This window comes from Orycteropus afer, unplaced genomic scaffold (genome assembly GCF_000298275.1).
Source record: "Orycteropus afer afer isolate SDZICR_OR568_19922 unplaced genomic scaffold, OryAfe1.0 scaffold00039, whole genome shotgun sequence".
Classification (NCBI taxonomy): domain Eukaryota; kingdom Metazoa; phylum Chordata; class Mammalia; order Tubulidentata; family Orycteropodidae; genus Orycteropus; species Orycteropus afer.
The window spans coordinates 13,831,474-13,843,935 of record NW_006921626.1 but is presented as its reverse complement, the minus strand read 5'-3'; positions in this window follow the sequence as shown (position 1 = coordinate 13,843,935).

Sequence of the window (12,462 nt, the reverse complement as noted above, 5' to 3'; positions counted from 1 at the left end):
GAGAAGGATGTCATGCTTGGTAGGGTGGAGGGTTGATGAAAGTGGGGGAGGCCTTCAACGAGATGGATTGACATGGTGGCTGCGATAATGGGCTCAAGTATAGCAGGGATCATGGAGCTGGTGTGGGATCGGGTAGTGTTTCGTTCTGCTGTGCATGGGGTCGCTATGAGTTGTAAATGACTCAACGGCACCTAACAACAACAACATGTAACCAGTCATACTGCCACAAATAAACACAGTTTTAATTCCTTCTTTCCAATCTCTATGCCTTTTGTTTCTTTTTCTTTATGGCATTGTCTACAGTCTCCAGTACATTCCTTAACTTGAGTGGTAAGCACGGACATCCTGGCTTTCTTCTATCTTAAAGATAACATGTTTGATCTTTCACCATTAAAAATGATGATAGCTGTAAGTTTTTCATAGATGCCCATTATGAGGTTGAGGAAGTTACCATCTAGGTTTGCTTAGAACTTTTATCATAAAGAGATTTTGAGTTTTGTCAAATGTTTTTTTCTGCATGTATGGAGATAATCATGATTTTTCACTATTTGTCTATTGCTTGGTGAGTTGCATTGATTGCTTCTCAAATGAAACAATTGAACCAACTTTGCATTTCTGGAATTAAACTCTACTGAGTAATCCTTTGTCTATATTACTGGATTCAATTTGGTAATATTTTGCTGAGGATTTTTATGTCTGATTTCATGAGGGTTATTGATCTAAGGTTTATTTTCTAATAATGTCTTCATTGTTAGATGTGATTAGTGATGAAGGCCTCATAAAATGAGTTGGGAAGTATACTCCTTTTTCTATTTCATAGAAGAATTCATGTAGGATAGATATTATTTTATCCTTAAATGTTGATAGAATTCTCCAGTAAAGTCATCTAGGCCTGGATTTTTATTTATTTTTTTAAAAAAACTGCAAATTTGGTTTCTGTAACAGACAAAGAACCGTTCTTGTTATCTATTTCTTCTTGAGTGAATATTGGTAGCTTATGTCTTTCAAGGAATTTATCTATTTGATATAAACTGTCAAATTTATTGGCATAAAGTTCTTCATATTATTTCTGTTCTTCATTTAATATCTTATTCACTGCCATCGAGTCAGATCTGACCCATAGTGACCCCTCCTTGGGTTTCCAAGGCAGTATCACTATGGAAGTATACTGCCCTCAAGTCAGATCTGACCCATAGTGACCCCTCCTTGGGTTTCCAAGGCAGTATCACTATGGAAGTATATTGCCCAGCCTTCCTTCCGAGGAGCGGGGCTGGTGGGTTTGAACCACCAGACTTCTGGTTAGCAGTCAAATGCCTTAGGCACTATGCCACCAGTGCTCCTTTGATTGGCTAGAGGTTTGTCAGTTTTATTGATCTCTTTAAGGAGTCAGCTGTTAGCTTCATTGTAGATTGGGGTTTTTTCCCCTGCATTTATGTACTTTAAATGTTACTGATTTTGTATTTTTCTATTTCTTAAGCCTGTTTTGGGCTTAGGGTTTTTTTTATTATTATTATTTCTTTAGGTAGCTTAGGTTATTGATTTGAGATCTTTCTTTTGTCCTAATACTTTGGAACCTGTGAGAGCCAGAACTCAGCGGGACGCCCTGGTTTTTCCAAGTCTCGAGTTCTCCACCTTTGACAGGTTGCAGTCTGACCACTTTTCTGTCAGTCCATAAGTAGAAAATATTTGGGTTTTCTTTGTCTGACAAGTTTCCGTCTTACACAGGTTCCAACTTTCACAGATTTTACTGTATAATCATTTGAGCTGTAAATTTCCCTCTCAGCTCTGCTTTAAATTTTGATACATGGATTTTCATTTGCATTAGTGTAAAATGTTTTCTAATTTTCTTTGTAATCTCTTCTTTGATACATGTGTTATTTAGAAGTATATTTAGTTTAATTTCCAGATAGTTAAGGAGTTTAGATTTTTTTCTATTATTGATTTTGAATTTTTAATCTCATTATAGTCAGAAAATGTATCTTATATTATTTCAGTCCTTTTAAATTTATTGATTGTTGTTTATCTCAGAGTAGTTTCTCCTGGTTCCATATTCACCTGGATGGAATGTGTAGTTGTGCTGTTGTTTCATGGAATATTGACCAAGCAGGTCAAGTTGGTTGATAGTGGTGATGTTCAGCTTTTCTATATTCTTACTGATTTTCTGTCTACTGTTCCATCAATTAAGGAGCTCTGGTGGTGCAGTGCTTAAGTAATTTGACTACTAACCAGAAGGTTGGTGGTTCAAACCCACCAGCTGCTCGCGGAAAGATGATGGAGCAGTCTACTTCTGTAAAGACTTGCCACATCACAAACCCATTAGGGCTTTTTATGAATCAGAATTATTTTTAATGGCAATGAGTGTGGAGTGGAGTTTTTGATTTGTCAGTTACCAACAGAGGAGTGTTGAAATCTTCAATTAAAATGTGGATTTGTCTATTTCTTCTTAGTTTTGTCAGTTTTTGCCTTATGTATCTTGAAGCTCTGTTATTGAATGTGTACACACTACACAAGATTATTATGTCGTCTTGATGAGTTGATCCTTTTATTTTGTAATGTATCTCTCCATCCCTAATTATATTCCTTGTTTTGAAGTCTGTTTAGTCTGGCATTACTGTTCCCACTCCAGGTTTCTTTTGATTAACATTTACACAGTACAGTCATCCTTCGTGTTCCCGGAGGATTGGTTCTAGGATACCTCCCACACACCACACCACCCTCGAGGCTACCAAAATCCAAGGATGCTCAAGACCCTGGCATAGTTTTTGCATATAACCTACACACAATCCTTCCATATACTTTAAATCATCTCTAGATTACTCATAATACCTAATACAAAGTAAATGCTATGCGAATAGCACTTTATACACTGTCTCTTACTTTTGAGGGATTATTTCGACCACTTAATTGCTTTTCCCCTCCCCCAATCCCTGCTTGGTTGAATCCATGGATGTGGAAACTATGGATACAGAGGGCCACTGTGTATTTCACATATCCTTTTATTTTTAGCTTATCTGTGTCTTTATAGGTAAAGTTGACAGCTTATAGTCATGTTTATTGGTGGTGGTGGTGGTTTTTTTAACCCAGTCTACCCATCTCTTTCTTTTAATTGGGATGTTTAGACAATTTGCATTTAATCTAATTATTGATGTAATTGTTGCCTTGGTTCTCTAGTGCTGCATAACAAATAACCACAAGTGGATGGCTTAGCAAACAAAAATTAGTTCTCTTAAAGATTTGTTATTGTTGTTTTATGTGCCATCAAGTTGGACCCAACTCATAGCAACCCCTCCTTGGGTTTCCGAGGCAGTATCACTACAGAAGTAGATTGCCCCATCTTCCTTCCGAGGAGTGGCTGGTGGGTTTGAACTGCCAGCCTTCTGGTTAGCAGTCAAGTGCCTTAGCCACTATGCTACTAGAACTCCCTCTTAAAGATTAGGGGCCTAGAAGTCCAAATTCAGAGTGCCGGCTCTAGGGGCTAGGTGAAGGCCCCTCGATCTTGGAACCGGGGGCTTTTTCTGACTTACTGCTCCTGCTGGCTGTTGAGACTACTAAAAAAACAAAAATCAACAGGTAAATATACACAATCACAAGATCAACAGGCTGAGACTCAGCTAAATGTAGGGTCCAGATGTGCCAAAAGCTAGAGACCTTTCTCAAAGCTGCTCCTTACTGGAAGCAGACCACACCCCAAAACAACCACTCAGCTGCTCACAGCAGATTTCACCATGGAGGTGATTACAATCTCATCATGGGGAATACCTACATCCAGCTGCCCAGCCACTCAAAACCAAGGCCCAGCCAAGTTGACACACAACCTTAACTACCACAGTTGGATTAAATCTGCAGTCTTGCTATTTTCTTTCTCTTTGTCCCATCTGTTATTTGTGGGGTTTGTCCCCTCCTTTTTTTTATTACTTTTTGGATTTTTTTTTTTATGGTTCCATTGTATCTCCTGTTTATTATTTCTGTTTGTTTTGTTTTGTTTTCAGTACTTGTGCTAGGGTTCATGAGATCAGTATCTAATACTTCACAGTTTACATTCAAATTATGATACACCACTTCACGTGCAGTGTAAGAGCATCATGACAGTGTATTTCCATTAACTTCTTAGTGGCTTAAGAAGACATTTTTCTGTGGCTTTGGAAGCGATCTCATTTGCATCCCTTTCCCCAGCAGCTTAAGAGGGAAGTGGGTGTGGATTTATGCCAGATCCTAGTAGCTCTGGCATAACTGCTGGGTTCCTGGGCTGCCAAAGGTGGCTCTCTCCAGTGTAGCTCTCAACTACTGGAGCCCCTCTGTCTGGGTCTCCCGGTTGTTCAGCGTTGACAACATTAGCCCACACTTGGCCTTTTAAAAACTTGTTAAATTCGACCTCAGCTCTCACATGGGTCAAAAAAAAGTTACCATTTTAATACCTGGGATCCCCCCTTTCCTCCCATTGTTAGTGTGAGAGACCTTTCTACATCTTAGGAGCTCTGGTTGCATAGTACCTAGGGCATTTGACTGCTAACTAGAAGGCTAGCAGTTCAAACCCACCAGCCACTCCTCGGAAGGAAGATTGGGTGATCTATTTCTGTAGTGATAACTGCTTTGGAAACCCAAGAAGGGGTTGCTATGATCAGAATCAACTTGACGGCCATGAGTGGTTTTTTTGGTCTTTTTCCTACATCTTGAGCAGTAGTAGAATCTACATGATATATATTTTTAAATACGTTTTCTCATGGTTTTAATTGTTTTGCCATATTGATCTTGTATCCCGGAGCCATTCATTGCCTTTTGGAAGAAGTTATTCTATACTGAGGGAATTTCACCTTTTTTCTTTCCAGCCTTAGAACAAGACCTTTTTGACATCCTGCTTTGAAATAAAGCAATTGTACCAGATCGGTGACAGTGATTTTCTGAAGGCTACTGCTGTTTTTATCAGCATCATGGACAAGATAGCTGAACCTTTTAAGCAGTAAGTGCAGAAGATGCCAATAGTGCAGCCCCTCTATCTGTTACCAAAAAATGCCAGGGTCCAGCCCTGGAGTGACGCAGCTAATAGTTCACATCAGGTTCAAGGAGAAAGTTTAATTAGGGGTCTCAGTGACTCCAAAAACGCCTGCACTGCTCGGCGCTTGCAATGAAGGGTTCTTAACACTAAATGAAAAAAAGACCCTGCATGAATGCAGGATTAATTAACAATTTTCCAAAAGTTAGATAGGACAGTGGGTAATTAAGAAAGGAATGTTTCCTGTGAGTCCGCTGCAGTTAGGTCATCCCTAAGTGGCTCCATTGGTGTTTGTCAGAGCCCAGCTGACAGGGTCCTCTAGTCTAGCCCAGGAGCCTCTATTGACTTAATAGCTCTGTCTTAGATCACAGACTACAGCAGGAACTGATTACTGTAACTCAGAGACAGAACAAGTTAATTATAACAAGGAGTGAAGCCAGGCTTTAAAGAAATGGCATCTGAACTGAAAATATGGAGTTTTATTCGAACAGTATGGAGTTAGGCTTAACAAAAATCTTCATCCTCATATACCCACTGAGCTTCAGGGTTGTACTGAAAACTAGTTCCAGAGTCTCGAACTGGTTAATGCAAAGATTTGTCACAGTCGTTTGGTTATTATACTTGGAGGTGTGCATTCAGTACAAGGTCTCCTTTTGTTCTTGAAGACTTTTTTTTTTTTTTTAAACAACCTCTTCTGGGGAGTTCTGGTAGCATAGTGCCTAAGGCACTTGACTGCTAACCAGAAGGCTGGTGGTTCAAACCCACCAGCCACTCCTCGGAAGGAAGATGGGGCAATCTACTTCCGTAGTGATACTGCCTTGGGAACCCAAAAGAGGGGTCCCTATGAGTCAGGTCCAACTCCACGGCACATAACAACAACAAATCTCTTCTGAGGGCTTTCTTTTTTTTAAAAAAAGAAGACCCCATTGTCAACAGTGAGGAGGCTGGAAGTTTGTTCAGAATGTGGGGGATTTAGTCTGCATTGTTCTCCCAGGGACCATCAGAGACTCCTCAGAGCTCAGCCTTTTCTAAATAAGGGCAACCAACAGCCTGAGGCCTCAATTAACATCTCTGGGGGCAAACACCTGTGTCCAGAAACCTTTCACAGTCAGCTGGCTAGGAGAGCCATTCAGAATCTTCCCTAGAGCAGATTAATTTAGCTCTTTAATATACTTAAATATCTTAAAATCCTGTGGTGAACTCTGTATGCCATTTGTTAACATTTTCTGAATGTAGTTTTTGCCTGAGGGATTATATGCCTCTGTGGGAGCTCTGGTGGCATAGTGCCTAAAGCACTTGACTGCTAACCAGAATACTGACGGTTCAAACCCACCAGCCACTCCTCAGAAGGAAGGTTAGGCAATCTACTTCTGTAGTGATACTGCCTGGGAAACCCAAGGAAGGGTCACTATGAGTCAAAATCAACTCGACAATAGTGAGTTTTTTGGTTATGAAGCCTTGGGGAGTTTTTACAAGCAAGCATGGAGTACACATACTGATGCCAGTCCTGGGAGATGGCATGAGGTGACTGAAGATTTTGTTTCTTCTAGCCCAAAAATAGCTGTCCCAAGAGGCTGTGATACTTTCTGGCTTCATGTACCAATTGTTAGTATCTGAAATCCCGACTCTGTTTTCTCAGTCACCCTTTTTTCCTAGGACACCTCCCCCACTCCAGTGTTGTAGGGGTAGACTGCCACCACCTGTGAGGTTGCACAAATCACCAAACTACACCAGGCTGGACCTGTATCTCTTACCTGTGAAATAGGAGGGTTGGACCAAATGAACTGACCTCAGTGAGAGTCTTTCCGTCTGGACAATTCTTCATTCTGGATAACACATCTCCCTCCCAGCTTCCCTAGTACAGAGAACCTCTACCCTGGCCAGAAACAGCCCAGAATTCTAGACCCAAAAACCCACTGCCCTCGAGTCCGATCCAACTCAAGACCCCTCCTGGGGTTTCTGAGGCACTATCACTAGGGAAGTAGATTGCCCAAGAATTCTAGAAGCAAATTTAAATTTGAAGAGTGGATAACTAAGCTATAATTAGTACGGTCTTTACAGGCTGATAGACACACTCCGAGAAACTCTCACTTGAACCGTGTTTGCTGCCAGCAGCAGGGGCAGGGCTGAGCCTTGGAAGCTGTTCAGGGATCACTGAGTTGCAGAAATCTCAGGCTCGAGCCTCAGCCCAGAAAGCCTGCAGCTATCCGGTTTCACACCCTTTTAACAAGAACTTAGAAAAACATAGCAAAAGGAAGCATTGCAGTCACCTGAAAAACTCATTTGCAGCAGACCCAAAACTAGGTAGGGAGGTAACCACTTAACTTGCCTAGAAACATTTTTTGAAAATTCCCTGGATTTCTCCCGTATCTTTTTGTGGGGCTTTGAAATGTGTAGTGCAGTGGGATTGTGCCATTTTGCCTGTGAATATAATAGACCTATGACTCTTTTTGGTTTCTCAGGTTTTTTTTTTTTGTTTGTTTGTTTGTTTCTTTTTTTCCTGTTTGGTTTCCTAGAACAGTTTTCATCCTTGATCCATGTATTTCACTGTAAACGTGGAGCTCGGAAGGAGGGGAAAAGAACCCTGGAGTAGGTGCTAGCCCTGTAGCTGAGAGTCTCCCTCCTCCTCCCTGGCCCCAGAGGTCATGTGCTAGGTCTTGGGGCCCCTCAGCTTCCTTCTGCAGCCTTTGTAACCCTCCCTCCCTGGAAGATCCTGCACGGGCCATGGCTGTCCCCACCCCAACCCTCAATGAGTGAACTTGCCTCCTTTCTGCATCCTTACTTCAGCTGGTCTCGCTTCCCACCGCATCCCATTGCAGCCCTCTCTCTGCATCAGATTAGGTCCTCTTCTTGGCACAGCGTCCCTGAGTGGCAAAAATGGTTTGTGCTGGGCTGTTAGCCTAAAGGCTGGCAGTTCAAATCCACCCAGCCATGCTGTGGAAGAAAGTCCTGGCAATCTGCTTCTATAGAGTTTACTGCAAGGAAAGCCCTATAGAGTAGTTCTGTGTAACACATGAGGCCACAATGAGTTGGAATCTACTTGATGACCACAGGTTTGCTTTAGTTTCTCCTGGCATGGCCAAGTTTTCCCTTCACCATAGAAGCATGGTCACGTTTCATCTTAAAAGGCAAAAAGCTAATGTCCTCTGGCCCTGGCCCCATTATCTTTTGCTCATTCTCTTTTCTGTTACACACACACAGTCTACTCAGGATGAAGTCTTAGCCCTCCTGGTCTCTGCTGTTCTGACACTGCAGGCTGGCAACTGTCCCTACTTTTGTGTTAAAATCCCCATTGCCCCCCACCAAAGATCACCAAGAATCTTTGTGGTTAAAGCCATTGGTACCTTTAAATCCTAGACTGCTTTCTTCACAGTATTTAAGTCTGTCTACCACTCTTGATGATAGCTTGGTAGCATAGTGGCTAAGGTACTTGACTGCTAACCAGAAGGCTGGAGGTTCAAACCCAACAGCCACTCCTCGGGAGGAAGATGGGGCAATCTACTTCCGTAGTGATACTGCCTCGGAAACCCTAGAAGGGGTCGCTATGAGTCAGGTCCGACTCAACGGCACATAACAACAACAACAACAACCACTTTTGATAGGAAGTCTGGTTAAAGTACTTGGCTGAGAACCAAAAAGTTAGTGGTTCCAACCCAATAGCCACTCTGTAGGAGAAAGATGTGGCAGTCTGCTTCATAAAAGATTACAGCCTTGGAAACCCTATAGGGCAGTTCTGCTCTGTCCTATAGGGTCTCTGTGAGTCAAAATCAACTTCATAGCAATGGGTTTGGGTTTCGTTTACCATTCTTGAAATTCGTGGCCCCATCAGCTCTTCTGGGTTTCCTGCTGCTGCCTGGAGCGCTCTTCCACCTTCTCCCCACCTGCAGTTTCTCCTCAGTCTCCTGAAGCCCCTGTTGCTAGGATTCTGGCCTCAGCCCTCTGCTCCCTCTCCCTGCCCCAGGGTGGCATCCTGCCTAGCTCCTTTATGGGTTTCCTCTTACAATCAGGAAATCAGCTCCTCCATGGCTTTTTAGCAGGTCTAAGGATACTTTGTATGTAAAATGCCTTGGGTACAGTAGTAATTGACTGTTAGTTTAGAAAATTAGGGTGGGGAGTACTTCTGACTTGGGCTTTGGACCCTGTGGAGAGGCTGTAGAACCTGTTTGTGGGCATCAGGCTTGTGGGCATTTTTCTGTTTCATCCTGATCTCACAGGACTCTGTGACCCAGAAGAGTTAGTGCCTGGCGCTCTGCCCTCCTGTGATGGGTCCTCCTCGAACCCCCACCTCCTCCTAAGTCTTCAGCTCCAAACTGATGTAAGAAATGAGTGGGTGGGTCCCCCAAAAGGAGTATCACTCAGGCCAGAGCTGGGAGTGGAGTGGACTTTGGAAATGGGAGAGGATGTGCTGAAGGAAGGCTGGCCCTGGCCTGGAAGTGGCCAGAGGATGCCAGCTGGCACCTGGTTTGAGCAATGAGGAGCCACAATGTGGAGTATCAGTCCACTGTTGAGTGCATGGGGAAGATAAAGTCTTCCTCAGCCTGACACTTGCCAGGCCTTTCTTCAAGCGACAGCGCTGTCACCACCTGCCCAATGCCAGATCTTGGAAGCAGTTTAGACCATGGTCTGCAGAGTTCAGTATTAATCATTGAATGGATACTCCTTGAGCACCTACCCTACAGTGCAAGATGCTGGTGATAGCAGGGTGTCGAGCCCAGCAAGGTCGTGCAGTCAAATGACTAACATCCTGTTGGGCAGGACAGACTAAGACAACAAGGAAATGAAATAATAACAGAACAAAGAACTGTGAAGAAAGTGAGAAGGTGATGTGATTCTGAGATGGTTTGTGAATTTAGCTACTGGTCAAGAAAGGCCTGAATGAGCAGTCAGCCCCATGGAGACCTGAGGCAGACTGCCAGGCTGAGGAAATGGCCCTAAGGTAGGAACAAGTTGTGTGTGTTTGAAGAAAGATGACCAGTCTAGCAGCATCCCAACCTGGCCCTTGTTCTTTGATCCTCATTCCCACCTGGTGAGGCCTCTGAGATCAGAGTGGTGCTCAGCCTGGACCAGGTGAGCAAACAGGATCATGCTCCAGCAAACTTGCTTCCTTGAGGCCCAGTAGGGCTCACCTGGACCTAGAGAGAGCTTCCTGCTCAGGACCTCACCCTCTCCCAGCCTCGCTCTCTTTTCCTGCTCCTCCTCCTTCCCACCCCCAGACTCCCCGGCATCCCAGAGCTCTTCTGGGTTTTCTGAGCTTCATTGCTTGAAGGATGAATGAGGAGGTAGGTGTAAGACCTTAAGAATCCCATCTAGATGCCAAGGGTTCCCTGAGGAGTGAGGGAAGTTGTCCAGGCAGTGAAAGAGGAAAACACACTAGAGGGAGACTGCCAGGGAAGGGATGTGATCACCATAAATTCATTTCCACCTGTCAGATTAGTAATAAAAGCTAATAGTGAACATTTACATTGTCCCAGCTATAGTGCTAAGTGCTTTAAACACATGCTCATGTATTGTCCCCATTTTACAGAGGTGAACACTGAGACTCAAACAGGTCAAGTAACTTGTCCAGTATGTTAGCTGCCATCAGTCAGCCCCCAACTCATGGTGACCACATGCAAATAATTAGAAGAGCTGAGATTCAACTTCAGGGCTCTCTGATTCCAGATCCCTAGATATCATTAGGGTCTTGGTTTTGAGAGCCAGACCATCTGAGGTCAAATCTGACTCTTCTCACCTGCTTTTGTGAAAACTTGGGCAAGCTCCTTAACTCCATGTGCTTGTGTTTCCTCATTTGCAAAACAGCAAGAATTTGTTCTGAGGAGTAAAGGAGTGAATAGATAGAATGTGATTGGCAGGAAGCCTGGCACATGGTAAGTGTTCAGTGAATGTGGTTATTCATTATCATCACCACACCATAGAGCCATGCAGGTCTGTTGAGGTTCCGTGGGAAGGAAGCAGGGCTGAGTGGACAGTGGAGACCGAGCTCTGCTGCCCTTCTGTGCTGACACAGGACCCAGAGTGGAGTCCCTAGGCCCTAATGGTTGTCTAAGGCATTACTACATTTGCCTTCTTACTATGGATCACATGCTAAGTAACCTATTGAAGTGAGAGTTACTGGGTCTTCCGCCCGAGGACCACAACTTCCCAAACCATTGGCAGGCTCCTGTTAAGATTAGTGTCACTGATGTTTCCTTTGGCCTCAGGCTTCAGTAAGACTAAGCACAGCACTGTGACTAAGCTTATCTTTACATACAGTTTTGATATTTTGTTCATCATGGATTTTTCTGTACTAATTTTGATTTTTAAAAAAATACTTGATTACTTAGTTTTTTTGGTACCCCATTAAATTTTGCAGCTGAGGCAAGTGCCTCACTCCCCTCCCCTAGTCCCAGACCTGCTCCATAGGGCTCTTGAGTATCCCCAAACATGGCAGCTGGCTTCCCCCAGAGCCGGTAATACAAGACTGAGCGAGGAAGAAGCTTCAGTATCTTTAATGACATAACCTTGGAAGACACACTCTGTCACTCTTGCAGTATCCTACTAGTTACACAGTTCAATCTGGATGGCAACCACACAGGGGTGGGAATACCAGGAGATGAGAATCAGGGGGTCATCTTAGAGGCTGGCCACCATACCTGGTCTCCTGCCCAGAGGCTCCATGGTTGGGAATAGCCTTCACAGACTGGACCAAGAGGATGGCGAGGCCTTCCTCCCTTCTTTATATACTTCCCTCCCTCAGGCCTTGAGCAGTACTGCCCAGGGCTCAACTGCGGAGGCCTATGTGGGGTTCAGAGAGAAGCACCTTAACCAGTCAGTCCTCCCACAGGACTTTTCAATTGGTGAGAGTGTGAGTCAGGCCCTCTTAGGGGTCAGCCTTGGAAGATGTGATCTGTGGATGACTGTTCACAGCTGGGTGGAGAAATTAAAAGTGAGAGACAATAGATAACTCAGTCCAGGCCTATCTCCCATTGTCCATGAGGCCCAGCTTTGTCCATTGTTAAGTGTTCTAGAATTAATAAACTGCCCCCTTCCTCCCAAGCCTGTTTGAATCGATTTCTGTCACTTCCTGCCTCCTCCTGGGTCACATTCTGTGGAGATAATGTTAGGAAATTGTTTCTCAGCGTGTGGCCAACACTATCTGCAACCAAATCACCTGGGGTTCTTGTTGAAAATGCCAATGCCTGAAGGAGCTCTGATGGCATAGTGGGTAAGGCATTTGGATGCTAACCCCATGGTCAGAGGTTCAAACCCAGCAGTTGTTCTGTGGGAGGAAGAGGAGGCAATCTATTTCTGTAAAGATTTATATACAACTTTGGATTTGACTGCTAACCTGAAGGCTGGTGGCTCAAACCCACCAGCCACTGCTCAGAAAGAAGGTTGGGCAATCTACTTCTGTAGTGATACTGCCTTGGAAACCCAAGGAGGGGTCACTATGAACCAGATCTGACTCAGTGGCAGTGGATTTTTTGGAAACC